Source organism: Geotrypetes seraphini, chromosome 13 (assembly GCF_902459505.1).
Source record: "Geotrypetes seraphini chromosome 13, aGeoSer1.1, whole genome shotgun sequence".
NCBI lineage: Eukaryota > Metazoa > Chordata > Amphibia > Gymnophiona > Dermophiidae > Geotrypetes > Geotrypetes seraphini.
In genome coordinates this window covers 33387794-33413212 of record NC_047096.1, presented here as the reverse complement: position 1 = coordinate 33413212, position 25419 = coordinate 33387794, and the positions used below count along the sequence as shown (strand labels likewise).

At 42.5% G+C, this 25419-nt stretch overlaps 2 protein-coding genes across 2 annotated transcripts in view; one reads left to right on the top strand and one right to left on the bottom strand.

Moving 5' to 3' along the window:
* PIH1D2 (PIH1 domain containing 2) overlaps positions 1-25419 on the bottom strand; it is a 155175-nt gene that overhangs the window by 89314 nt on the left and 40442 nt on the right. The window lies entirely within an intron of this gene.
* LOC117347592 overlaps positions 24538-25419 on the top strand; it is a 51039-nt gene continuing 50157 nt past the window's right edge. Inside the window, exon 1 of the mRNA XM_033918707.1 lies at positions 24538-24600. The gene's annotated coding sequence lies outside the window, so the exon portion shown is untranslated. The remainder of the gene's footprint in view (positions 24601-25419) is intronic.

Genomic DNA, 25419 nt, shown 5'->3' with positions numbered 1-25419 from the left:
ATCACTATATGAAGATATACAAGTCTAAGGTTAGACAAGATGTGTTCTAAATTCTGGGAAGAGGCCAGCCACTTATAAAGGGAATTTGGCATTTTGACTACAAAGGATCAAAAGAATACATAAAAAAATATTTATCTCATCTAATCTAGGATTGGTGGATCGCACTATGCCTGTAAAGCAGGAGTGCCCACACTTTTTGGGCTTGCGAGCTACTTTTAAATTGACAAAGTCAAAATGATCTACCAACAATAAAATTTTTTAAAAACCCCCACAAAGCACACTTGAAAGGCAGAGAAAATGTTAATTATCATTCATATTCCAGGGGTTTTCAAAGAGGTCAAGGCAGATGACTCTATGCCATGTCACCTCAGTAACAACCATACAAAAATAGACAAATATACCCCCTCCCTTTTTACTAAACCACGATAGCAGTTTTTAGCAGGGAGCTGCGCTGAATGCCCCGCGCTGTTCTAAACATTCATAGGCTCCCTGCGCCAAAAACTGTTATTGTGGTTTAGTAAAAGGGAGCTATAGTGCAAAATATAGACAGCAGGTATAAATTCTCAAAATGGACACATTTTGATCACTAAATTGAAAATAAAATCATTTTTCCTATCTTTGTTGCCTGGTAATTATCAGTCTCTGGTTGCACTTTCTTCTTCTGACTGTGCATCCAATATTTCTTCCCTCTTTCAGCCTCCTGTATGCTTCCTCTCCTCCAGACCTCATTCTTTCCTCCAACTTTTTCTTTCTCCCTGCCCCCTTCTTTTTTCTGTCTCCCTTCTTTCTTTGTCTCCCTGCCCCCCCTTCTTTCTGTCTCCCTGCCTGCCCCCTTTCTTTCTTTCTCCCTGCCCTCCTCTAAGACACTAGGTTTGCCGCCGCCATAAGGGAACAGGCCCCAAGCCACCGATGCCCCAAGCTCTCCCGCTGACCAGCATTCGGCTTCCCGATTGGCTGGCCCAGAACTTCCTTTCCGACGTCAGAATTGATGTCGGGAAGCGGAATGCTGGTCGGTCCGATGCTTCTGCAGGGAGAGCTGGGAACGTCGGGGAGAGGAAGGCTGATCAGCCCGGTAGATCGGGACGGCAACACGAGTCTATCACAGAGCCTGGAATGGGCTCCGTGATCGACTTGCGTTGCTTTTCTGATCTACTGGTCGATCGTGATCGACGTATTGGGCACCCCTGCTGTAAAGATTCAGAGCAATTTACAATTACTTAAGAACCCACTTAACAGGTGCATAGGGTAGTTTACTGATGTTTTATATCTCCCATGATACTCTCCTTCACACCTTGACCATCTAAATGCCCATTATTGGGGTTATAGACTGGTCACTACCCAAAATACAGCGACTTAGAATGTTTTCCCTTTCTAAATGTTTGTCAGTTAACAGTATATCTTGTTATTCATATTTAAGACATTGTGGTAATGTACATTCGGCAAGAGGCTCATTCACAGTGTAGTTAGATTCTACAATCCCACACTAATAACACATTAATAAGTCCACAGGTTCACAACTGCCTGAACCCATTTCTGTGTGTGTGTAGATCTCCCTTTAACCATGCACTTCTGCCTGCAGTAGCTTTCTGCATGGACCCCTCAAGAAGAAGAAAACTGAAAAAAGAAGATTTTTGTGAATATAAAATTGAAAATGGGTTTGTTTTTTTCCTCTAATAACTCAGCATGGTTAGCAGCAGAGTTTTTCCATAAGTAAAGGCTGAACATCCTGTTGGCTCTTGCACACGGCTATGCTTATGAATGCCAGATTTTGCCTGAGCTAACTGTCAAAATATGTGCTGTAATCTAAAACAGGATGTTGGCAGGGTGGTGCCTGTTTAAAGAAAAGAAACTGAAAATTATTTTGTGCTTCTGACCTACCAGTTTCTCCTTTTGCTTTGGGTTTCCAGCTTCACTGGAAAGAGGTTAGCATTCTGACACCATGACCATTTAGTTCTCAACTACAGGCAGTCCCCGGGTTAAGAATGAGTTACATTTTTAAAGCTGTTCTCGAGTCAGATTTGTATATAGCTCGGAACCTGTAGATTTTAAGGTTCTTGCTGCTTACTTCTGCTCCCAGCTGACAAAAGGGCCAGTGTTCCCTTTAAGGTACAGCTTGCACAACCACACACTGTTCTTAAGATGGCCATGCATCATTCCTGAAACTGCTACAAGAGAAGTGTAGGAGTCTATGCCTCTGGAAATACTGCTCAGTGAAATCAAATGAAGCCGGAACTGCGTTCTTAAGTACGAGTTGTACTTAAGTCGGGTGTCTGTAACTCGGGGACTGCCTGTACTTGGGGAATTGTGTGTCATATTTAGATCGCTAATTCACTTAGGTCTCCTTTTACTAAAGTGTAGTAAGTTTATGCATTTAGCCTGCAGTATGTGCCAACAGTATTGCATTAAAACTTGGAGGCATTGCCTGTGTTATCTCATACATTTAATGTAGAGATAATATAGGCCTTATAGAGCAGAACCTTTTTTGATGATTCACAAGATTTACCCTCTCTTTTACAAAGCTGTGCTTTATTAGGGTTGGGAATCAGGCACTGTTTCAATGGCATTATAAATAAGTGGTCATCAGAGTACATATTGATCTATGGCTGGGTCTTTTATTTCAGACTATTGGTATTACTAATAAAGAACCTAGAATTCAAAAAGGCTGGCCATGTATTCTGTACAGTTCAAAGCTGGCAGTGGCACTTAACTTTATTTGAATATTCTTTGGCACTATCCATGGAAATAGTGCCACTGAATATACATATGACCAATGGTTGTGCTGATGACTATAAGTTTTTAAAATTAAGCCTGTTACTTATTAGGGCTAACTTGACTATCTATGGGCGTCAGAGCATTTACCTTGCCAGCCTGCAGTAAAATACTCTTACACTGCTTAGTAAAACCCAGTGTTAAAAAGCAAACCTCTTTCATTCCCTGGCCAATTATCACCACTAACTAGGTCATTTTATAAACTGCTTAAAAGGCCTCTTATAAAATGACCCATGGGGTAAACATGCAAAAGGATGTGCTATAACATTGAATGTACTTGTACATGACCTGTGTTTAGGTATATTCAAGGGCACAGTTTGGTTGGAGTGCAAATGGAGTCGAAAAGTAAATGTATAGATTAATGGTTCCTAATTTTTCCTGGGAACTCCTCAGCCAGTCAGGTTTTCAGGAGATCCACAATGAACATTCATGAGAGAGATCTGCATGCAGTGGAATCTCTCTCATTAATATTTATTGTGGGATTCCTGAAAACCTGATTGGCTGGGGAGCCACCGGGACAGGCTTAGGAACCATGCACATGTATACCAAAGGAAAGCAATGAAAATGGTGGGAGGTTTGCGCCAAAAAATGTATGAAGAGAGACGGACACCTTGAATATGTATACCCTAGAGCAGGGGTCTCCAAAGTCCCTCCTCGGGGGCCGAATCCAGTCAGGTTTTCAGGATTTCCTCAATGAATATGCACTGAAAGCAGTACATGCACATAGATCTCATGCATATTCATTGGGGAAATCCCAAAAACCTGTCTGGATTCAGCCCTCGAGGAGGGACTTTGGAGACCCCTGCCCTAGAGGGAAGGAGGGACAGGGAGATATGATACAGATGTTCAAATACTTGAAAGGTATTAATGTAGAACAAAATCTTTTCCAGAGAAAGTAAAATGGTAAAACCAGAGAGCATAATCTGAGGTTGAGGGGGTGGTAGACTCAAGAGTAATGTAAGGAAATTATTTACCGAGAGGATGGTGGATGCCTGGAATGTGCTCCCGAGGGAGGTGGGGGAGAGGAAAAGGTGACAGAGTTTTAAAAAGCATGGGATGAACACAGAGGATCTCTAACCAGAAAATAATGATATATATGGAAGAACTAAGGCCAATACTGGGCAGACTGGTATGGTCTGTGTCACGTACATGGCTATTCAGTTAAGGATGGGCTGGGATGGTTTAGATGAGCTAGAGTGATTTTCGACAGAGACTCTAGTAGATGCACAATATTGGGCAAAGCTCTGGGTTTCTGGTCCATAAATATCTAAGAAAAAGAACAATTTAAATGAAATCATTAAATTATAGAGAGTGTATAAGTTTGGGCAGACAAGATGGAACATTCAGGTCTTTATCTGTTGTCATTTACGATGTTACCAATTCCTGAACAGATATATGTGGCTGCATTTTAGTCACTCATCAGATTTTGTGAAGCTACAGAACTGTTTACAGTTACAGTTTATTCAATGTTTGATATACTGTACCACCAAATGTAATTACCAACACGATGATATACACTTTGGTTGGATGTTCTTGATTGTGTGTGTAATTTGTAAACCACTTAGGTTTGTAGATGTCCTGTATATAAGAATTTTTTTTAATAAAATAAAGAAAAGGAGAGGGAAGTGAAGTTCAAAACAGGGAAGAAAAGTGAGAATTGCAATTCATTCCTAGAGTAAGAGAGAAAAAAAAGTATGTCCCAGAAATCCTCTCTGATTTTGTCACTTTCTGCTGCCATGCCGCCACTGGAATTCAAATGCATCCCTACACAGAAAGGCTTTCAAGCCTTTCTGAATTATATTTCATAAAGACACATTGATGCCTATCTCATTCATTCGGTCAGTTGATTGGCTATTTGGTTTTATATCCCGTCCTCCCCAGTGAGCTCAGAACGAGTTACCAGGTTAAATACACAATGCATCGTTAAATGGGTTATGAATTTGCATGTGTACAGAGAGTCAAGTTTAGCATACAATTAGGTCATGTTATACGATTTTTCATCTTCAGTTAACACACATAGAGTGGATCTAGTTCAGCGTACATTTAGTATACATTTGGTTGGAGTGACTGGATAGTTGTTTAATTTGAAGAAGATGGATTGGTGAATGTGATGATCCATTGGTCCATCACAATGATGAGGACTTACCTGTCTTTAAATAGTAGGCATCCATTTAGCCTCCTGACCAAGGCAACCTATTATAAAATGACCCGTATAAACGCCAGCACCACTTTTGTCCCATCACAGTGCTGGTCTTTTTTATATGCATATAATCTGCCTTTTTAGCAAATTAACCCCCTTTATTATCAAGCTGCGCTGCTGAGCAGCGTGATGCTAAATGCTGAGCTGCCCATTCCTATGGGCAGCTCAGCATTTAGTTTGCACTGCTCAGCAGCACAGCTTGATAAGGGGGTGGGGAGGTTAAATGGCCTGATTTTACCTGTCTATGTTGGGAAATTGAAGAAAGTGGGTTCACCGACCTGCTTTAAATATCAGCTCCAATGAGTATTCTGCATTATTGGGAATACTAATACACCTGAGACGAAGTGCACTTGACCTAATTAGGGCCTTCAGTAACACTTGAAATGCAAGCACAGGCCTTGCCACGTTAAATGCTGTGATCTACTCTGGCAGTTGGTGTCCTGGTAAGCTGAAAGTGCTCATCCTATATAATAAAACCCTAGAGCGCGCATGTGCTCTTGAAACTTCGTGATCCCTGCCGCTGTAATTTCTGATCTGTGGCCGCGTTCCATTTTAGAACGCGGAGGCAGGGATCACTCTGGCCACTCCCCTCCTCCCGCCCTCACCAACCTGAAGCAAGCTCGAACACACCACCTGCCCTCGCTCACCGCTGCTGCCGCTGCCGCTGATCCTCCTCTTCGGGGCAGCCTGCGATCGTAGCCGACTTTGGTGGGCCTCGTGGGCCGCTTTCCGGCCTCGGTGGCACGTTCCCTGTGATGCATGGGATCGGGGGGGGGGAGCATGCTTCCGGATTGGGGAGTGGCCTGCGAGGTTCGCTGGGGTAGGCCACCACGATCGCGGCCTGCTTTGAAGAGAAGGGTGGGAGGTGTGTTGGGAACAGACAGCTTTGCTCTGGGGGGAAGACAGAAAAGGCCATGGAGAGACAGGAGAGGGAAAGGGGGCTGCTTTGGGGGGAGGGGGTGTGCTTAGGGCAAACAGCTTTGCTCGGGGGGGAAGATAGAAGAGGGCCATGGAGAGACAGTTAGGGAGAGGTAAAGGGGGCTGCTTTGGGGGGAGGTGTGTGCTGGCGGCAGACAGCTTTGCTTGGGGGGGAGGGGGGGAGACAGAAAGACACAGACAGCGGCCAAGGAGAGAGAGATAAAGAAACACAGACAGACATACACATCTATTCTAGCACCCGTTAATGTAACGGGCTTAAAGACTAGTGCTGTAAATAAAAACCTGGGTCAGGGGTGAGGGAAACTGTCTCTGCTGGGAAAAATTATTTTGAGATACTGGATGACAGGATCCCAAAATTTACAACAGTAAATTCTCCTGCTCATTTTGTAGTTCATTGTACTCTCCCTGCTGCCTTTCTTCCAGGAGTAAACTTTTCAGAGTTAACTAACAGGAAATGGAGCTGATGTGCAGTGCTACAACTGGATATGGAGACATGAAAGCAAAATTAAATTGTGATTTCTAAAGATTTTCAGTTAAGCTGCTAAAAAGACTGAAACAAGAGCAGAGATATTTCTGTTTGCCCCTAGAATGAATATGCTCAAGGTATGAACTGGTTATATCAGCTTGCATTACCAGCTGCGGAGGAGTATTGGTTGTGCAATATAAGACAAAAATGATCCCAGGCCAGGGCATGATAGTATGGAATGCATTCATTGCTTCCTGAGGTGCGTCATTTGCCTTGTAAGGATTGTAGAAAAGCTTTAAAAACAATGGGCCCTATATTCAAAAGGGCTTAACCAAGCAGGAGAGGCTCTTGCCCTGTTAAACCCCACTGTGCAGGCCATCTGGCCATATTCAGTGAAACTTAAGTGGGTAGTATCACTGAACTATGATTTTTCACTCTGTAACTCTTCTTGAAAATGGTCAGGTGTCAGCGAGTGTCTGAGAGCTAGGGTGGCTGATGGACTGAAGAGTGAAGGGGTTTGTGTATTTTGGAGGGATTTTTTTCCCCACTGCTACCAGTGGTTGCCTGGGATGGGAGGAAATATAGGAGTTGTCTACACCAGTGGTACCCAACTCTGTCCTGGAGGACCAGCAGGCCAATCGGGTTTTCAGGCTCACCCTAATGAATATGCAAGAGAGTGACAGGCATGCAAATCTGCTCCATGCATATTCATTAGGGCTAGCCTGAAAACCTGATTGGCCTGGTGGTCCTTCAGGATAGGGTTGGGGACCACTGGTCTACACTATCATCTGGAGATTCTCTGAGCTTAGAAGATGAAGAAGTGAATGAATTTGGAACGTGAGTGTTTTTGAAGATTTCTTTTACAGGATTCAGATGTGGTGGCCTGAGAAGAGAGGAGAGATTCTGAGTCTACTCTAGGAGAAGAGAACAGCGCCAGTCTGAACAGGAGTGTACTCTTGGTCGGATAGCGGAAACAAGAGAACACAGTTTTGGACGAGAAACTATAATGCAGGGGTAGGCAATTCCGGTCCTCGAGAGCCAGGTCAGGTTTTCAGGATATCCACAATAAATATGCATGAGATAGATTTGCATCTCAAGGAGGCAGTGCATACAAAACCATCTCATACATATTCATTGTGGATATCCTGAAAACCTGACCTGCCTGTAGCTCTCAAGGACCGGAATTGCCTACCCCTGCTATAATGTTTTGTTCTAACACAGGGGTAGGGAACTCCGGTCCTCGAGAGCCATATTCCAGTCAGGTTTTCAGGATTTCCACAATGAATATGCATGAGATCTATTTGCATGCACTGCTTTCCACGCATATTCATTGGGGAAATCCTGAAAACCCGACTGGAATACGGCTCTTGAGGACCAGAGTTCCCTTCCCCTGTTCTAACATGTACTACTACGACTACTACTACTGTAAAGAGTCACAAAGGAGACAGTCCCTGCTTGAAAGAGTTTACGGTCTACACCAGGGGTCTCAAAGTCCCTCCTTGAGGGCTGCAATCCAGTCGGGTTTTCAGGATTTCCCCAATGAATATGCATGAGATCTATGTGCATGCACTGCTTTCAATGCATATTCATTGGGGAAATCCTGAAAACCCAACTGGATTGCGGCACTCAAGGAGAGACTTTGAGATCCCTGGTCTACACAGACAAGACAGACAAACAGGATGCCAGGGTTAGGGGGGGATGGTTAATCTGCTCTGACCACCGTGGCCTAGTCCAGTTCAAGCTGGAGTGATCCAGTACAGAGGTTGGATAGAGCCAGCACTTAACCAGTGATATTCAGTCTGCTACTGGTTAAGTGCATAAAGTTGGAAGGTGCAGAAGACTGATTTGCTGAGAGACCATATCACCACCCTGTATGAAAGTGAATGTCCTTGAGGAAGAACTAAGATATGGTTACCAGATTTTCTGACATGCACGGATGCCCTCCTGCCCAAAGCGATGTGGAGGAAAGCTTTTCAAAACCCGAACAAAGTGCCAGATTTTGAAAAGCCATACAGACCCCTGGACATGTCTTCAAAAGAAGGACATGTCCGGGGAAATCCGTACATCCGGTAATCCTATTCTTGCATCACACTGTATAAAAGTGAGTGTCCTTGAGGAAGAACTCCTGGGTATGGCGGTATATAAAAATAAACAAAAAAAAAAAACCCCAACCAAGATAGGGTTACCAGATTTTCCGTTTGGGAAATCCAGACACCAAGACCTGCCCCCCCAGGCCTGCCCAGTTCCACTCAAGCAAGTACCATCCTGCCCCCAATCCCAATCCCACCCCAGCCCCGTTCCCTGCTGCCTGCTCTCGTCGGGCAGGACATCCACACATGCATGGATGCAACACGATGACATCACCACATGCACAGATGCCCTCCTGCCCAACGCAATATGGAGGAAAACTTTTCAAAACCTGGACAAAGTGCCGGGTTTTGAAATGCCATCTGGACCCCTGGACATGTCCAGCGAAATCCAGACATCTGGTAACCCTAAATCAAGAGATTTCAACCTATCATTCCCTTCATACTCCCAAGCATGAAAGGATACAGTTATGTGCAAAGTACATATGAGCATCATCCCCATTGGCATCTATAACCTCCTGACTCTGTGCATGATGGATTACACCTTGTCATCCCATTCCTAAGTTAATGGAGTGCTCTTTTCTGTTTCTGGATAAGTCAGATAATAGGTGGTACTAGAGAGTTACTGAAAATCAAGCTAAGGAGTCATAGGTTAGATCTAATGCTCTGTACATTCTTGTTTCTTCTTACCACTTACCCCTTGTGGTAGTTGCATCCTCTGGACACCATAATTGAACAAGTTGCCCCCCTTCCCCCATCCCTCAGAAAACATCTTTAGCAAGAAGTCCAGGGGTATCTGTAACCAGATAACTTGGAGTACTTCCATCTCTCCACCACCCTTTGGAGGGACTAAAATTATATGAGGTTGATCCGCTGGCAGAAGAAAGATTTCCAAAGAATGCCCTTTTCACTGTAATTCACCATTCCTTGGAAATGCTGCATGCTATACAAAGCTAGGCAGAACTCCAGAAATCCAATCCAAGGATCTATATAACCCCTGTCTCCTTTCCAGAGACTATGTTCAGTTTAGCTAAGGGTCCATGCAGAGATATGCTACCAACTTCTTAAGAGAGGGCTCGTCTGTTACCAATTTGTTATCAAGGGACTCTCACAAATTCTTCTGCACAGGCTAAAACATTCTTTTTTTGTATATGATCATTGAAAAAGGAGGTTCTGGGAGCCCATCATAGCAGTTCACTGGCACCATGCAACTCCTAGGATGCCCCACGGTGCTCTGTGACTGTAGCAGTTAATAGCAATTTGTTGAAATGAGCAAGTAGGAAAAGTTGGATAGAGGGGGAATGAAGACTAACAGGTATATTGCTAATTTAAAGGACCCCTGACCTCCAACCTCTCTTAATAGTTGACTGGCAGCTTTAACCAACCCTGACCCATCTCAGGGATTGGTTCATACACTGTTTTGCCTGCCCTTACAGCAGAATTATCCAGCTGTATAATATGCAATGCTGTGTCAGACCAAAAGTCCATTCAGTTCAGGATCCTGTTTCTGACAGCGGCCAATCCAAGTTATTAAGAAAAAGCCAGAGATCCCCAAAATAGGTCTATTTGCAGATCCTTCCCAGGGATGAGTGGTAACCTTCCAAGATCTACTTGGCTAATAATTATTTATGGATTTTTCCTATAGGAGTTTCAAACTGCCCATATCTCTTTTAAATCCAGCTGTGTTTGATGCCTTGATCAAATCCCCAAACATTTAGAAAATCCCTGAAGACTTATTTATTTGATAAATTTGTCCAATGAAATTTCAGTCATGTATTGAATATGTTTGTGTATGTGTTTCACTGCGTTTGCCAGTTTCTCTTGATGTAAACCGCTCTGAACTGCAAGATATTGTGAGTTATAAATACATTTTATGATTATTAAAATCCACAGAACTGATTGTTGAATAAAAAAGTACATCTTCCAATTTATTTTAAATCAGTCACTCTTTCACTTTAATGATGTGTCCCCTAAATAGCGTAATCATTGTTTAACCTGTTCTGCCCCATTATTGATTTTATAAAGCACAAAATAAGAACAGACAGTACAACTAGTTTCAACAATAATTCTCCATCTCTTTCCTGATATTTTTTTGTTGTTTCTTTATTTTCAAAATTTGCACAAGCTAAAACAGTCAACACCCTTAACAAGCCCCGACGCTCATAGGAACTCTATGAGCGCTGGGAGCAGTGCGGCTCCCTGTGCTAATAACCACTATTGTGGTTTAGTAAAAAGCCCCATCTTTCCTCCTCTATCCCCCCTCTCCCACACAGTCTCCTGTAGCAATGTATCTTACATTTGGTAGAATTAACCAAGCTATGGCATTTCTTTCATACTTGGCAATCTCCAAACATTTTTTTTAAAAATGTTTATTGAAGGAGCAATGCAAAGAGAACAATCAAGAGCAGCCATCTTATTACTTTACAGGGCTAAGAACACAGACACACATAATTCAGCCTTGATCTGAATCTCTCCTGTTCAAGCCCCTTTTGATTTTTGACCACTACTGCACACTGAGTTGAAGATTTCAGTGTACCATCCACATTAACTTCACAGCCCTTTTCCTGTCTGGTGATTCCTAATATGAAACCGAGAATGGTATGCCTATAGTTAAATTGGGTTCCTTATTTGCATGACTGTGAAATTGCCTGTATTTAATTTCATCTGCCTTTTAGATACTCAGGTCTCCAGTCTGGAAAGTCCCCATGCAAATTCTCAGAGTTTGCTTGTGCTGTAGCTCCTTGGAATTTTTTTTTTACCAGCAAATTTGATCTGTTTGCTTCCTTTTCTGTGGCATTTTGGGATGTGTGCAATTCCGCTTCTAGGGTGTTGCCTATCTGCAGAAATGAAACTGTGTGGTTTGGATTTACAGAAATTAAATAGTTTCCAGGAAAAAGGGTAGTCTGGACAAGCAGCACATTAGCAGGTGTGATGTTAAGATATCTGGTGATGGAGACCCAAGAACATCCTCTTGAGTAAGCTATAAGTTATGTCTGAAGCTTTTTGTTCTGGGAGACTGGATGGAATCAGAAGAATGTTTCAGAATTTTTCACCTCTAAGTCTGTGGTTCATACCTGGCTCAAATCAGCACTAAATGAAAGCTATGGAAATCTGAAATCTTTTTTAGTCTGATCTCAAGGGACCCTCAAAGGCATCCATATTACAAAATGTACAAAACCAGTTTTGGTTCTAATTGACATCACTGTTTGCAGCATCAGGAGTGAGACCAAAGTCTGTGTATATTGGTTGAGGAATATTGATAGGAGCATGGGAAAGCTTATACTGCTACTACCCATGTTGTGCCTGTTCTGCTGTTCGAAGCTATGACAAATTCTATAAATGGTGCTCTAATTGCAGATCCCTAGAAACGCCTCATTTAAATCTATGTCTTTCACATAGGATTTTCATATAGGACTTTAAGCCAAAAATGAACTTAGCTCTCAGGGTTATGAGGGTCCCGACGCGAACCATGTTTCAAAAATCTGTCTCAAGGAACCCGTAGAGAAAAGAAACTTTAAGGCTCTCAATACTAAGGAGTGGCGAAGGGCTTCAAAAGAGTTTTCAAATCTGCCATGATAAAAAAGAAAACGTAAATATCCTCAAAAGCATGCTTGTGCATTCTAAACAGAGCAAAACTCCTTTAAACGTATAAGGGTGATAAGTGTGGTAGAGTTGTGGTCTTGGACACAGATGACTATGTCGAGGAGATGTCTCGACAATTATCTGACACAACTTAGTATCAACTTCTTGATGCTGACCCCACCAGTGAATTGGTTGACATGATTTCCCACATTTTATTAAAAGCTCTGGAGGCAGGAACCATTACTGAAGGGGAATATAAATATCTGAACAGAAAACATCCTAGGATCCCGGTTATATACCTGGTCCCTAAAATACACAAATCTTTGGAACAGCCTCCGGGGAGACCAATTGTTTCTGGAATAGGTTCAGTTTTGGAACCTTTATCTGAATTTATAGATACCTTTCTTAAACAAGAGGTTCCAAAAATCAAGTCCTATGTGAAAGACACGACCGATATGATAAAGCTATTGGACCAGCTTTCAGGAATTCCTTCCAACACCACTCTGGTCACTTAAGACATAGCAGTGTTGTATACAAATATACCCCAGGAAGCAGCGATAATCATCATACGAATGCATTTGGAGAACCTAGAGTTATCTAAAGCTAGAATGGATTTTTTGATTTGTCTGGCCTTAAAAATGAATTATTTCCAATTTGGCAAAGATTTTTTTAAACAAATCAAGGGCACTGCTATGGGGGCTAAAATGGCACCATCCATAATGTGCTTTCATGTGGAAAATTTTGAAAATCAATTCATATATACATCTGATTTTTTGAGCATATTCTGCTTCTTTTACAAAGCTGCGCATCAACAGCCCCAAAGCCCTTTAAATCTCTATGGGCTTTGGGGCCATTAGCGCCAATAGTATATTGGAAACGATACATTGACGATGTCTTTCTTGTAAGGATGGGCTCCCAGATGGTATTAACACATTTTTTACGTTGGTTGAACACATGCGACACAAACCTTCAGTTTACTTCACAAACAACTTCCGTTTTTGGACCTAATGATCACTTTACAAGAAGGTGTTTTTTCTACATCCATTCACAGAAAAGAAACTGATAGGAACAATTTGCTCTGTTATGACAGTTTCCACCCGAAGCACCTTAGAGACAATATACCAATGGGACAGTTTTTGAGACTTAAACGCCTATGTTCTTCAAAAGAAGACTTTACGATTAGAGCTAAAGATATGAGTGATAGATTCTCTAACAGAGGTTCTCCCAGTAAAGTGATTAAAAAAGAGCACGAAAAAGATCCAATGCGGACTGTTCAGTCTTGCTGCAAACACAGCAACGCGAATAAGAAGCGTCGGGGTGTGTGTGTTGCCTTACTCACATCATGCCTTTTCCATGAAGCGCATTATTAAAAAACATTGGAGCATCATGCAATATCATCCTGTTTTTCAGAACATCCCAAGATTTGCATTTTCAAAAAGACCAAATCTTAAACAACAGTTAGTCAAATCACAGTTTGTTGTACCATCACAAAGTCCCCCCCCCGAATAACAGGTCATTTTCCATTCACATTGCCAGAGTAGGCTATAATTAAAGCCAACAATAGGTCTTCAAATTGTGACACCCAAGGGGTGGTTTACATCATACAATTCCCTTGTTCCTTACACTATATTGGCCAAACCTCAAGGAGCATAAAGTTGCATATATCAGAACATTTGAGCAAGATCCGCAAAGGTAAACAGGATGCCCCATTGGAGTGGCATATCTGGATTCTACTGTATATTCAAGACTTCAACTTGATAGGTACCTTCCCACATTGAGCCAGAATATGTTTAAAGCATGCTTTTGAGGATATTTACTTTTTCTTTTTTATCACAGCAGATTTGAAAACTCTTTTGAAGCCTTTTACCACTCCATTGTATTGAGAGCCTTAAAGTTTCTTTTCTCTACGGGTTCCTTGAGTCAGATTTTCATAACGTGATCCGCATTGGGTCCCTCAGAACCCTGAGAGCTAAGTTCATTTTTTGCTTTAAATCCATTTTGTATGTTATAAAAGGCACATGCACTATATATATTTGAATAGTTTTTGAGAATTTCACCATTATTTTCTCATACACAATGACCGGATGGTGGGTCTGGCTACAGGGACTCTGGTCTTTGGCAAGATTACACATTTCTGAGTGTATGTATAACATCTCTACTGGTATTGAGTATTCATATTGAAATTTTCTGGTAGAGATCATTACATTTGTGTTTGAAATGTTTTTCTGATCTCTATACATTCACAACACCAAATTGCTTTGGTATATTTCCCTATTTATGTTTTTGACATAGATTTTCAGTGCCTCTTCTAGAAGCAAAGTAATTTTTCCATTTGTCTGACATGGATAGCTTCCAAGCAGAGTAATACACATTCCTTGGATATTCTAGCCTCTTCCAGAAAGAGGGGGTAGCTAGTAATTTCATATTACAAGCAAAGGCAGAGAACAATTTGGTTGGCATATAAAAACTTGTCTTACTTCTGAATAACTTAGGGTTTTTGTTGTTTTTTTTTTTTCTTTCTTCCCAGCCATGGGCCATATATAGTAGGGAAGAGCCTTTTAGGCCTACGCCTTAGCCTTATAAACCTAGAAGTTCTATAAATGTTTTTACTGGATCCTTCCCTTTGTAAAAACAAGAAGTAACATCAGAGGGGGTGGGATGAAGCAAAGGGAAGATCCTTGATACACCACTGGCAAAGTGACCTTTTCTTTTTCATTTACAGATGGTTCAGGAACATCTCTTGGGCTGAAGGAAGTTTTACCATCTAAAGCTATAGGTAGGGTTACCATATGGCTCCAGAAAAAGGAGGACGGAATGAGACATTCGGGTTTTATTTCCATTGAAAGCAGTGAAAATAAGTAGGACACATTGAGATATCTGGTTGAAAGCAATGGAAGTAAAACCCGTATGTATCAATCCATCCTCCTTTTTCTGGAGCCATATGGTAACCCTAGCTATAGGGTTCCTGAGGATTGAAATACACAGTGGCTTACCTAGTGTATGTATCACCTGGAACCAATCATTTTTTAACACACCCACCTCTATATATAACAATTATTTTTAGTAATAATCCACGAGTCACACAACAAGGGTGCACTTAAAAAATGACCCGTATGTATCAATCCATCCTCCTTTTTCTGGAGCCATATGGTAACCCTAGCTATAGGGTTCCTGAGGATTGAAATACACAGTGGCTTACCTAGTGTTAAAGAACAAAAAAAAAGATCATCACACCCAAGTTTCGCTCCTCTTTCATGCACAAAAGTTCTTCACCCCATAAACTGTACCATTCCCTTAGGTTTTTGCAGCCCAAATGCATGACCTTGTGTTTCTTAGCACTAAATCTAGCTGCCAAATTTCAGACCATTCTTTGCTAAGTCTTTCCTCATGTTATTCACACCATCAGGGGTGTCTATTCTATTGCAGATTTTGGTATCATCCACCAGGACTTGGTTTTCTGCCAGCATTGACTGTGCAGGATTGATCTGTATTAATCTGGCTTGTTTAGTTTTACGATGGGTGTATTGATGTTCTAGTTGCATTTTTTAAGTGCACCCTTGTTGTGTGACTCGTGGATTATTACTAAAAATAATTGTTATATATAGAGGTGGGTGTGTTAAAAAATGATTGGTTCCAGGTGATATATACACTAGGTAAGCCACTGTGTATTTCAATCCTCAGGAACCCTATAGCTAGGGTTACCATATGGCTCCAGAAAAAGGAGGATGGATTGATACATACGGGTTTTACTTCCATCCTCCAATCCATCCTCCTTTTTCTGGAGCCATATGGTAACCCTAGCTATAGGGTTCCTGAGGATTGAAATACACAGTGGCTTACCTAGTGTATGTATCACCTGGAACCAATCATTTTTTAACACACCCACCTCTATATATAACAATTATTTTTAGTAATAATCCACGAGTCACACAACAAGGGTGCACTTAAAAAATGCAACTAGAACATCAATACACCCATCGTAAAACTAAACAAGCCAGATTACCGTATTTTCGCGGATATAACGCGCACCCGTGTAAAACACGCACACGGGTATAGCGCGCAGAAATCACGATGCTATGTACAAAAACTTTGGTATACCGCGCTCACGGGTATACCGCGCATGCTGCCCGACGCTCCTTTCGCCCGCCCTGACTTTCTGTGCGCTGTCCCGACTCTCCGTTTACCCCCCTGACTTCCGTGCACTGTCCCCCCTTGAAGGTCTGTCCCCATCCTGAAAGCCTGATGCCCCCCCCCGACGTCCGATACATCCCTCCCCCCGAAGGACCGCCGACTCCCCAACAATATCGGGCCAGGAGGGAGCCCAAATCCTCCTGGCCACGGCGACCCCCTAACCCCACCCCGCACTACATTACGGGCAGGAGGGATCCCAGGCCCTCCTGCCCTCGACGCAAACCCCCCTCCCACCAACGACCGCCCCCCCCAAGAACCTCCGACCGCCCCCCCAGCCGACCCGCGACCCCCCTGGCGACCCCCACGACCCCCCCACCCCGTACCTTTGGTAGTTGGGCCAGAAGGGAGCCCAAACCCTCCTGGCCACGGCGACCCCCTAACCCCACCCCGCACTACATTACGGGCAGGAGGGATCCCAGGCCCTCCTGCCCTCGACGCAAACCCCCCTCCCCCCCAACGACCGCCCCCCCCAAGAACCTCCGACCGCCCCCCAGCCGACCCGCGATCCCCCTGGCGACCCCCACGACCCCCCCACCCCCCTTCCCCGTACCTTTGATAGTTGGCCGGACAGACGGGAGCCAAACCCGCCTGTCCGGCAGGCAGCCAACGAAGGAATGAGGCCGGATTGGCCCATCCATCCTAAAGCTCCGCCTACTGGTGGGGCCTAAGGCGCGTGGGCCAATCAGAATAGGCCCTGGAGCCTTAGGTCCCACCTGGGGGCGCGGCCTGAGGCACATGGTCGGGTTGGGCCCATGTGCCTCAGGCCGCGCCCCCAGGTGGGACCTAAGGCTCCAGGGCCTATTCTGATTGGCCCACGCGCCTTAGGCCCCACCAGTAGGCGGAGCTTTAGGACGGATGGGCCAATCCGGCCTCATTCCTTCGTTGGCTGCCTGCCGGACAGGCGGGTTTGGCTCCCGTCTGTCCGGCCAACTACCAAAGGTACGGGGAAGGGGGGTGGGGGGGTCGTGGGGGTCGCCAGGGGGATCGTGGGTCGGCTGGGGGGCGGTCGGAGGTTCTTGGGGGGGGCGGTCGTTGGGGGGGAGGGGGGTTTGCGTCGAGGGCAGGAGGGCCTGGGATCCCTCCTGCCCGTAATGTAGTGCGGGGTGGGGTTAGGGGGTCGCCGTGGCCAGGAGGGTTTGGGCTCCCTTCTGGCCCGATATTGTCGGGAAGTCGGCGGTCCTTTGGGGTGGGGGTGCGAGTGGTCCTGCCGGGGGGGGGGGATGTATCGGACGTCGGGGAGTCGGCCGGGCAAGAGGGCTTGGGCTCCCTCTTGCTCTGATCGTGGATGCGGGTGCGGGTGGGAGCGCGTGCGAGCGGTCGTTCGGGGTGGGGGTGCGAGCGGTCCTGCTGGGGGTGTGAATCGGGCGTCGGGCGGGGTGGGAACTATGTTTTAAAACTTTTGTATACCGCGCTCAGGCATATAACGCGCGAGGGGTATGCGCGGTACGTAAAAACACGTATAACGCGCGCGTTATATCCGCGAAAATACGGTAATACAGATCAATCCTGCACAGTCAATGCTGGCAGAAAACCAAGTCCTGGTGGATGATACCAAAATCTGCAATAGAATAGACACCCCTGATGGTGTGAATAACATGAGGAAAGACTTAGCAAAGAATGGTCTGAAATTTGGCAGCTAGATTTAGTGCTAAGAAACACAAGGTCATGCATTTGGGCTGCAAAAACCTGAGGGAATGGTACAGTTTATGGGGTGAAGAACTTTTGTGCATGAAAGAGGAGCGAAACTTGGGTGTGATGATCTTTTTTTTTGTTCTTTAATTCTTTATTTATAAATTTTAACAATTGGCAATGATTACCAGTCAATAAAGGAAAAATACAATGTAAACTGAAAATAAAATTAACATTCCAAATTGCTTAAAGGATATCAGCATATACAACGTATAGTTAGTCCATAATATTCAGAGATGTAGCTGAAGAAAAAAACTAAAATAAGGCATTCAAGAAAATAAAGAGGCGATCTAACTACTCATGAACAATTCTTTTCAGTGCTAATTTGAGAGCAGAGAAGCTCATGCAGACTCATGCAGAAATAAGCTTAGACAGCTGCTGTGGTTCATAGAACCACATATCTATTACACATAGATATGTGGTTCATAGATGATAGATAAGTGGTTCATAGAACACATATCTATTACCTCTAAATGTCATAACACACTTACAAGGATATATTAGGACAAAGGTTGCCTCTAACTGTACAGCCTGAGGTCTCAATATAAGAAACTGCTTTCTTCTTCTCTGGGTTTAACGAGATACATCAGGATACATTCTTATTATATTAGTCAAAAATGGAACATCTTTATGCTTAAAAAACATCTTTAAAAACCCTCCCCCTCCTCTCCCCCCTACTTCTCTCCTTGCTGTTCGTAACCCTACGATCATTTTGATATGTAACCTCTTGTAACTACTCCCTCCTTACTGTTTGCAACGCTATGTTCAATTTGATATGTTACCACTTGTAACCACTTGTTCAATTTGATATGTAACCACTTGTAATCTCTGTCTAACTAATGTGAACCGCCTAGAACTCTTCGGGGTATGGCGGTATACAAAAATAAAGTTATTATTATTATTTTTTATTTATTAAGTAATATGTGCGGCAATCCTTTGTACTGTTATACTATCACTTGTGTTCTACAAAACAGTACTTCACAGCATGTTTATTTATAGCTTTATACTTATTATTGGTCTTCAGAAGTGCCAGTATCAGCCAATTAATTTGAGTGGCCAAATACTATGTGGTAATTACCTTAGGCCTTTGTAAGGGAACAATCTCAGTTCCAAAATTCCCTGTAGCTCCCAAAGTACCTGTGACCACCTCAGTTATCAAAGAAACTTCTTGGGCTCCCAAAATACCTGTAGCCTCCTCATTGCTTAAAGAAGCTGCTTGAGCTTGCTGTGATCTCACCACCGATTGCTGCTTTCTTCAGAGCTCCTCCTTCTCCTTTCCAGGGTCAGTCCTCCCACTCAGAGAGGCCAGCAAGAGGGCATCCCGAGCCGGCACATCGAGAAACGACTCCTCCATTGCAACAGGGCAGCTAGGCAGACTCCGCTCATCCAGAGATAAGGTGGCAACCTCTAAGGAGAAGTCCTGTGCCTCAGCTTGCACGTTCTCTCCAGCCATGGAGACCTCCAGTTGTGGGGGTTTGTGAGCCACGATCTACGAAGACATCCATCGGGCCAAATGGTGCCACTGCTTCAATGGGGAATACCTGTATTTTTGACTTCCTTTTCACCATATCATATGAGGAAACACTCCACAAGCATGATGGCGTCCCAGCAGATACATCAGACTGCCATCTTGGGTAAGCTCCGCCTAGTATGTGATGATCTTAACGTGGCCAAAAAAGTTGAGAAGGTGACGGCAAAAGTTAGAAGGATGTTAGGGTGCACAGGGAGAGGTATGGTCAGTAGGAAAAAGGAGGTATTGATGTCCCTGTATAAGATTTTGGTGAGGCCTCATTTAGAATATTGTGTACAATTCTGGAGTCCGCACCTTCAAAAAGATATAAACAAGATGGATTCGGTCCAGAGGAAGACAACTAAAATGATTGATGGTCTACGTCATAAGGCATATGGTGACAGACTTAAAGATCTCAATATGTATACTTTGGAGAAAAGGCAGAGGGGAGATATGATAGAGACATTTTAATACCTATGTGGCATAAATACACATGAGGTGAATTTCTTTTAGTTGAAAGGAAACTCAAGAGTGAGAGGGCATAGAATAAGGTTAAGTGATGATAGGTTTAGGAATAATCTAAGGAAATACTTTCTTCTTTTTTATTATTATTTATTTATGAGATTTTCCATTTTAATACAAGCATTACTTTATACAATGCAAAAGATCCAATAACAGTATTCAACTAAATTTATAAAGAAAATATAATATCTTATTTAGTCCACAATTTGAAACCACAATTAAAAGGTCAAGAAAGGAAATAAACATCTAAATATAATCACAAATCAACTAATCAAGGTCACGACATTAGCTTCCCCAATTACAGCCAGCTGGCAGGTCATACATTACTAGGCATGGTTACCATTTTCTCCTTTGATTCAATAAATTCCAAAAGTTGTTTGGGCTCAAAAAAAAGAAAATTTTTATCTTGTAGAGATACATAACACTTTGCAGGAAATTTAACAAGAAAAGTAGCCCCCAGAGCCAGGGTCCTTGACCTCAAGGACAAGAACTCCTTCCTACGTCTCTGGGTCCTCTGAGCTAAATCTGGAAAAACTCGTACATTAGAACCCAAAAACTTATCATTTATATGTCGAAAATACATACGAAGAATAAATTCCCTGTCACTCTCCAAGGCTAAAATCAACAACATGGTAGTTCTTTGAGTGACAACCTCAAGGGAATTTTCCAGAAATGAAGACAAATTTAAGTCCTCAGCTTTATCCACTGGGGTTTCTGTAGGTGTGGATTCCCCTTGTGTTGTCCTTAAATTCAAATAGTAAGCTCTAACAATTGGAGGTAAATTTTCTGATGGGATGGCTAAAGTCTCTTGGAAATATTTCCTAGCCATCTCAACTGGTGAAATAATAGGACATTTAGGAAAATTCAAAAATCTTAAATTATTTTTCCTCAGTTGGTTTTCGAAATTTTCCATCTTGCGGGAAACATAAGATCTTTCCTTAACCAATTCTACTTGAATCTTTTTTACTTCACTCAAATTGTTTTCCTGTTTCTCCAACCTTTCAGTAACATTAGTGAGAAGCACCCCTTGTAGTTCCACCTTGGAGAAAACAGTTCCATAATCTGTCTTAATTGTAGATAAAGTTAATTTGAGATTGGAATCCATGACTGATATGGCCTGCCATAGCGCCTCCATGTCTATCTTATCTGGTTTCTTCATCTCCCCAAAACAGATAGTATTCCCTCCCGAGGCACCTCTCACCTCTTCTTCTAAAATGCAGGGGGATTCTTTGTGGTTTCCGTCTCCTCCTTCCAGTGAAAGGCTTGATAGGGATGTCCCTCCGATGCTGGAATCACTCTCTCCCTCTCGGGGCTGTCGGTTTCCAGGCAGTCCCTGCACTTGTGCACTTCCGGGTTGGAGAGGAACCAGCCTCTGGTCCGGACTTAGAGTAGTCCGACTCTGTGCTGAGGTCCGCCGAAAAATCCGGGTTCCCTCCCGAAGTAGCTGGGGTCGCCTCACCCATGCGAGCAAAAGCGCTCGTTATCGAAGTCTGAATCAACCGCTGAAGGGGTTCAGCCGCCGGAGGGACAACGCAGGAAACTCCTTTTCTCTTCCCCATGTCACCGCCAGAGAAGAGACAACAACTCAGATTCAGATACGAACGAGCGGAGAGCTCGCTCAGGTGTCCGCTCCCGACGCCATCTTGATCTCCCGCCACATCGGAAATACTTTCTAATGAAAGGGTGGTAGATGTGTGGAATAGTTTCCTAGTAGGGGTGGTGGAGACAAAGACTGTGAACAGCATGGAACAGGCACGTGGTATCTCTCAGGGAGAGGAGGAGATAGTAGATGCTATGGATGGGACATTGGCCTTATCTGTCATCATGTTTCTAATTTAGGCACAGATCAGCCATATTCTATATGAACATCCATAACTTGCCCGTGCTCCTCCTCTGGTCACACCCCTTTTTGAGATCCGCGAGGTAGAATTTATGCACATAACTTTATAGAATACGCTTAGCAAGTACTATGTGTATGACAATTAGTGCTGATAATTACTTAAGTGGCAATTATCAGTACTGATTGGCTTGCTATCCTAGATTTGAAGAATAGCCAAGTGGTTAGTGCAGTGGCTTGTTAGCCAATTAAGTTGCTCACACACATCAGCAATGTGCACAGATTTGTGCGTACAACTTTACTCGCCTCATATAATCCAGGGGCAGGTGACTTGCTTACCAAAAACACTAGTGCAGACCTGAAGGATTATAGAGAATAACACGGTGACAAAATTCATCACTATTCCCACCCGTGGATAGCCACAGGAAACCACCCCTATGTCATTCTTTAGGGAGAGAGGGAAGAATCAGAGTATGAATGGGCACAACCACTGACCCTCAAGTCTTGCATTGAAGAATGCTGGTGTAGAAGGACTGAGGTTCAGATAAACACTAAAGAATGATATGAGATTATTTCCCACAGTTATATGCGGGGACAGAAATGGTGATGAATTTTGAAACCGTATCATTCTCTATATTTGACGAGAAATTGACTTTCTCTGTAAAAGGTCTGAGTCATTGTTATAGGGGGGAGGGGTTGTATAATATGATTAAGGGGAGAGTATGGCACAGTGTTTCAAGCTACAGCCTCAGCACCCTGAGGTTGTGGGTTCAAACCCATGCTGCTCCTTGTGACCCTGGGCAAGTCACTTTATCTTCCCATTGCCCCAGGTACATTAGATAGATTGTGAGCCCACCAGGATAGATAGGGAAAAATGCTTGAGTACCTGAATAATTTCATGTAAACTGTTTTGAGCTCCATTGGGAGAACGGTATAGAAAATTGAATAAATACATAAATAAAAGAAAAGTGTGGTTTGCACAAAAGATGGCTAAGAATATCAATTTTTTTGTGGCATCATGCCCAGCGTGAGCGGGCTGCTGGGCATGATGGGCCTCTGGTCTGACCCAGCAGAGGCACTGCTTATGTTCTTATGTTAGCCCCACTGTTTCAAGTGTCAAGTTTATTAAAATTTTTGATTAATCGCTTAATCTTAATTCAAAGCGATGAACATACTTAAAAAGAAACAATTAAAATTTCAGTATTAAAAAGTAATGTGGACATAGAGTGGTTAGCTATATAGTAAAATATGGAATTCCCCTGGCGGCGTTTACATCCGGGGATTTTAATAAGACCAGCCCTTTCCGCTTAGTTTCCTATATAAGCACACAGGCAGAGCAAAGTTATCCAGATGGCCCAAAGATTTTGAATGAATCTGGTCTAATAGTTAAGAATATAAAGAGTATTTTGAAGAGATGTAGCTTGGATCGTATTTTATAATAATTTGTAAGATCTTTAAGAAAAGTAGAATTAATGAATATATTTTTATTTAGATTTCTAGTGTCCCTCCCCGACGAAGTAGACGAAACTCGAGTCGGGGGGACGGGAATTGTTAAGAATTGATGAGGATAAACACAATCATCATAGAATTTTAATCTTCACTTTATTGGTTAGAACACAGTCACCAGTGAGATTTAACAAGACCAAGATCAACAACTAAAACCTCTCCATTCAGATAAGTACTATTACAGTATTTGAACAGTTACAAGATCATTTAGGGAGGGTCGGGGACAGGTGGTTGCAATGATGGTCCCCTTGTTAAACTCATGGTAGTGGCTTCACTATTTATTGGGTTACAGGTCTGAGCACATCACCGTAATTATTTTAGATATACATCTAAGATAAGGATAAAATATAAATGAATATAAAAAGTCTAAGACTGTGAAATTTAGTAGTAAAAGTATTAAAAAGTAAAACATTAATTTAAACATGAACATTAAAATATACTAGACTATATACACACTTAACAAAACAAGAGTAAAGAGGAAAAGGGGATTTGAACTACAAAATATTATAGAAAAGGAGGTCAGGCAAAAACACAGGGTTGGGAATTAAAATGAATAGTCAAATACAACATTATTAATGAATTCAAGAGTAAGACTTATTGATCGAAAGCGTCTTTGAAAAGGAATGTTTTTAAATTAGTCTTGAATTTATCAATATTATGTTCTTCTCTTAAATAAATTGGCAAAGAGTTCCAGATTTGTGGAGCAGTAACAGAAAAGATAAATTGTCTTCTAGTGTTAATGATCTTAAGAGATGGAATTGTCAGTAAATGCTGTTCGTTTGACCGCAATATTCTGTTTGCGGAGTAAGGGATCAGTGATTTAAAAATAAATGCAGGTGTTTTAAAAAGCATTGCTTTAAAGGTGAGTAGGCATATTTTATAAGTTATTCTATGCGATACCGGAAGCCAGTGAGCGTTCTTGAGAAGTGGTGTTACGTGATCAAATTTTTTTGTCTTTGTTATAAGTTTAATGGAAGTATTTTGTATGATTTGAAGCCGTCTAATTTCATTTTGTGCAATTCCTTTAAAAAGGGCGTTGCAGTAATCGATTTTAGAGATTACTAAGGAGTGGATAAGGATATTTAGTGATTTAGAACAAAGATATTGTGAAAGGGAGCGGATTTGACGGAGTTATACCCTCAAAGAACAGAGCTTATTGAGTAATTCTATTTATAAATAAGAAAGATAAAGAAAGGCAGGATGTTGAAGGGGAAATCAGTTCTGAAACTGAAACTTATTTACCTTGCTATAAAAACCCAGAACTTTTTCTCTTTTCTTACACACAGATCTTCCTGCCTCCTGGTGAGTTTTATTTGAAAATTATCTCTGCTATCAGCATGAATATAAAGTACATCTAAAGAATGATTTATGATATAGTATTATTTAAGACATATGGCCCGCTTACATGGGCTATAAATTGTTATTCTTACTTTAAAAGCACAAATCAGTGTGTAATGAGAAATACCATAAAGGAACACACCCTGTTTGCTCGGAATTGCCAGGTTTCCTTGTAATTTCTCTTGATCCTTGAGATCTTGTGACTTTGATGTGTTTTTTGCACATACACGTACTATTATTTTTAAAAGTGGACTATCACAGCTACCATACCATTTTATTCTCATATGATGAAAAGCTTAGTAAGGGGCTTTTTTTTTTTTTTAATCACGCAGCGGTAGAGCGTTTTAGTGTGGGCCTGTGAAGTAAATGCTCTGATGCTCATAGGAATTGAATGAATGTTGGAGATTTTACTTGGCCAGCCCATGGTAAAATGCTCTAGCGCTGCTGGATAAAAGGTGCCCTAGATCTCTTCAACTTGGAAAAGAGGCAGCAAGAGGCAGCTGAAGGGGGATACGATAGAGGTCTACAAAATCCTGAGTGGTTTAGAATAGGTAAATGTGAATTGATGGTTTATTCTTTCAATAAATACAAAGACTTGGAGACACTCAAAGAAGTTACATGGTAATGCTATTCAAAGGAAAGGGAATGGGAACTTGTGTACTGCCTTTTTGTGGCTTTGGTATTTCAAAGTTGAGGGTATTGGGGGATTAAGTGTTACAAGGAGCAGCACTGGTATTTGATCTCACAATCTCTGGGTGTAGAGCCAGCGGCTCTACCAGTGAG